Here is a 5,083-nt window from a genome sequence, read left to right on the forward strand (position 1 = left end):
ACAATAGATATGCCTTACCAACTATATTGTGTACCACAAGGAAAATGCTGTCCATCACAGCCCTTGTTTTTTGATGATGGTTTGTTTAGCTGCATTTAGACCGTCCACTTATCTATCCACCTTCTTTTTTTTTTTTTTGTCATTAATAATAATCCAAATAAGGGACACGTTATAAGTTATATGAGGCTACAAAATAAGAATGTGGCAGACATTGAAGATAAATTTCGCCATCACTTTAAATGCGGCTTTGTCATTCTTGAAGAAAAGTTGCCGTTATGCAAAGCAGCATATATAATGAGAGGCCGCAATTTACCGGTTGAAACTAGCACTATAAATTTCAAGACTTGGGTAGTGGCTTGGGGCCAAAATTGGCAATTAAACCTAATTGTCCAACTATATAGTTAGTAGGTATTGTTTTGAAATTATATTTTTAATTAACATCTCGAGTTTCAAAAACTCGATTTAGGGCTTATAAATTGAGTTTCAAAGACTCGGTTTCCCTGTTCTAATCATGTTCTGATTTGGCGTTTTTCCACATGGTGTCCACCTGAAAATTAAGTCTCTAAGTCTTGAGTTATATCTCGACACTTAGAGCCTCGATTTCTATTCTCTCAGAATGACATGGTTGATTCACGTGGAAGCTACTTGGAAACCGAGTCTCTAAGACATGATTTCATAAAGGGCTTATTCAAAATTCATAAGTCATAGACACCAGACAACTCTCACGCACCTCCACTCTCACTCACCCTCTCCACTCTCACTCAGTCCACTCTCATGCACCCACTCACCCTCTCCACTCTCACTCAGTCCACTCTCATGCACCCTTTCCACTCTCACTCGGTCTCCACTCTCACGCACCTCCACTCTCACTCACCCTCTCCACTCTCACTCAGTCTCCACTCTCATGCACCCTCTCCACTCTCACGCACCACCACTCTCATCCTGTCAATTCCTCAGAGACATTCTCAATTCCTCACTCTCATTCTGTCAAATCCTCGTCCTCCACCAAATTCCTATTCCACAGACTCACCCTCACTAAAACCCATGCCAAGTAATCCGTTTCTTAAATGCTTTTTTTGTTTTATGGGTATGATTTTTTTTTTTTTTTTTTGTGCTTTTTTCTGTTCGTGGGTTGAAGTATTGATATCAGGCAAATTTCAAATTTCTATCTTGAACTATGCATTGTTCTGCAGTGATTATGTTAGGGTTTGTTAACTGGGTCTTTGTTAAATTAAATTGTTGATGTTAGGGTTTGTAAAAGTTGATGATTTAGTGTTTAATTATATCCATGTTACTGAAAGTTTGATGACTTTCTTCTTGCTAAATTTGATAATGTCAGAAATGATATTGTGTTTATTAATGTAATATTGTTGGTGTTATTTTATTTGATTTTATTTGCTAAGTTCTTGCCTTGCCTGTATTTACTGTGTTGGGATATTTTATTTGATATTGAATTATTGTTTCATTTACTTCTATCATCTATATCATACTAGTCCTCCCCTAATTAATTGGCTGAATAGGTTACCCTTTTCCTATTCCTTTACAAGCACTAGTATGAGAATAACATTCTCCACTTGTCATTGTCCCATTAATTTCTAAACTCCACATCATCCCTTACATAGAAGCAATCTGCATCTTACAATGCCCGCTTCACCGTCTTTTTATTTGCAAAACCCTTTACTAAAATGCATCCCATCTTCTCAAGTAGAAACAAATGATATCTAAAGACGTGAAAGATCAACCATATTTTCCCAAGTATTTGCGTAGAATGACTCGGTAGGAGGTGTGTAGGTAGTGGTCATATTTGTAACATGCTGGATGCCAATATCATCATCCACATCGTCTTTATCATGGTACTTCATATTTTCCTCTTCAAAATTAGGAACAAGTTCATGGTCATCCACATCCTTGTCAAAGTCGCCTCACTTAATCCTCTCCTTGTACTCATCCATATCATCAAGATTTTCACCATTATTCGTAGCATGATCTTCGTCTTCGTCTTCCTCCCCTAAATGTGTCTCTTGAGGTTGGTGTGTTTCACCAATGTGGGCAGCATGATCTTGAGATAGGAGTGTATAACCTCCTATTGTATAGCCTCCCATTGTAATGCATCTATCATCTAAGGCTGTAAATTGTAAAGATGTAGTTGTTTGTTGCATCTCCTCGGTATCAACTTCTGCAAGCAACTCCGAACTTATATACAACTCAGCAGCATTTACTTGGGGCATTTTATGGATCCTATTGAACATGATCTTTACATGTTTGTCTTCTTTGATCGCCATATACCTATAATTTATTTATTCATGAAGGACTTCTTGTGAGTAACGGTAAATAATTTTTATGTCATAACAAACAGGGTTCAAATTTAACTCTTCCATTATTTTCATCTTCAAATCATTCAACGTCTTCAACCTACGACATATCATGATATAATAGCACTGGATACCCGGCCCTTTAAATGGAAATCTGTCAATCTCTTCAGGATTGATAAGGGGTCCACCATAGTATATGTTTATATCAATACTCTTCAAAGATTGTGAATCTATTAGAGCCAAGTGTAATATGTTAGTGACATATTTTATCTCTTTCATTTAACATCAATTACAAAACCTTTTTATCTACTTAAAGTACAAAAATTACAACTTCTTACATCATATGCATATATAAACACACCCCACATTTGTATATACTCACTCATAGTTGTCAGTATTGTACGATACGCGATACGTATCATATTGTGTGTAAAAAGTTCTATATCGTATTGGCGTATTATAAGTGCTCATGAATCGTACGATACAATGTGGTATCGTATGAATCGTATTATATTGTAAAATCATACTATACATAGAAAAATGCTTTAAAATGAGATTTTTTGTTAAAATTTGTGCTTTTATTTGAATCTAACAAGTTGTTAGACTTGTTTTTAACACAAAATTATTAGTTTACTTAATTTGGCCTAATAAAATAACATATTCATAAGTTTTTTCCCCCTCTCTTTTTCCTATAAAATTTAGACTACGCAGTACACACTTACACTTCACTTTAATATTTGCAAATTTATTTTCTATACTATGAATAAGATATTAATTGACAATATAATATTTTTTTTGTCATTATTGTTATAAGTCCAAGAAAATAGATGCCAAGAAGATTTTTTTTTAATTATTAAAATAAAAAGAACAAGGAGAAATAGTAAATGTTAATGATGATGAAGAAAATTTTAATGAAGAAATAAGTTTGCAAAATGATAAACATGATAACAACATTGACTTAGATGGGGTTTATTAGGCAATATGATGAAAATAAATTATTATTTTTTGATCATTTGTAATATATTATCACTTTTAAATTTAAACCATTTGAATGTGTATGTTATAAACACATACTAGGTTGATTTATTTAGTTAGCTTGTTAAATATTATTACATATGTAATGAATAAATTAGTCATTATTTGAATATATTTAAAATTTATAATGAATATACCGTTTATATATGTATATCTATAATTTTTTATAAATTTTTTTAAGTGTTTGTGTATCTTACAATACGATACACGATACGGAAAAATAAAAAATTGATTCATGATACGATTCACGTTTTGACAACTATGTACACACCCCACATCACATACAAACACACTCAATTATTATCATTTTATACTCAAAAAAAAGAAAAAAAGAAAAAAAAGGAGAGAGACAAAACTCACCCCCATTACAAAATTCAAATCATTCTAACAAAAAAATTAAGAAAAATATTAAACCAAACAACAACAAAAATTGTCAGGATAAAAGCCTAACAATATAAATATATCTTAAATATTTTTTACTTTTTATAAAAGCCTAGCAAATATATACACTAACTTGTTACATCATATGCATATACAAACCCCACATTTGCATATACTCACCCTATCACATACAAACACACTCAATCATTATCATTTCATACTCAAACAAACAAAAAAAAAAAAAAAACTAAACGCACAACTCACCCCATTACAAACCTTCAAATAATTCTAACAAAAATATAAAGAAAAATATCAAACCAAAAAAAAAAAAAAAAAAATTCATGATACACCCATAAAAAAAAGCTAACAATACATATATACACCTTACCTGACATAAGGATGTGTAAATGTGGGATGAGTTTGATTTGAAGTTTAATAATGGGGGTGATTTTTGTATGAGAGTGAGAGAGAGTGAGAGAGGAAGAGAGAATGTGCTACTGGCTTTTTTTGGAGGAGGAAACAGAAAGCTCTAACCACCATTATGTATAGAGCTAAGGACAAGCAACTGCCCTAACCACGTGGATGCCTATGTACCACAGCTTACAAATCGAGTCTCTAACACTCAATTTCCCTTTTAGAAAATCGAGTCTCTAAGGCTCGATATCCAGGTGGAGTCCACATGGACATAAATTGAGGCTTTAAGTGTCGAGATATAACTTGAGTCTTAGAGACTCGATTTCCAGGTGGATGCTACATGGAAAAATGCCAAATCAGAACATGATCAAAACAGGGAAACTGAGTCTCTTAGACTCTATTCATAAGCCTTAAATCGAGGTTTTGAAACTCAAGATGTTAGTTAAAAATGTAGTTTCAAAACAAACCCTACTAACTATATAGTTGGGCAATTGGGGTTAATTGCCAATTTTGGCCTAGCTTAGGCTTGGTTTGAGATCCGCTTGTTTTAATGAAATTGAAAACTTTTTACTAAAAATACAATAAATAAAGGTAAAAGTTAACTGAAATAGTACAATGGGATCCATAAATAATACCAAAAAGTACAGTGGAATCCATGAATAGTAACAAAAATAAGCTGAATAGTAACAAAAATAAACTGAATAGTAAAATAAATTAACAAAAATAATCTTTGCCGTTTGGGAATAGCTTATTTAGTTGAAACTGAAAGTTTTTACTGAAAATATTATAGATAAAACTAAAAGATAGCTGAAATAATATAGTGAGATCCACAAATAGTATCAAAAAGTGCAGTAGGGCTATGAACAGTAGCAAAAATAAGCTAAATAATTAAAAAAGCTGACTTAAGCCATGCCAAACACACACTTAATCATACAAATACA

This window comes from Quercus lobata, chromosome 11 (assembly GCF_001633185.2).
Source record: "Quercus lobata isolate SW786 chromosome 11, ValleyOak3.0 Primary Assembly, whole genome shotgun sequence".
Classification (NCBI taxonomy): domain Eukaryota; kingdom Viridiplantae; phylum Streptophyta; class Magnoliopsida; order Fagales; family Fagaceae; genus Quercus; species Quercus lobata.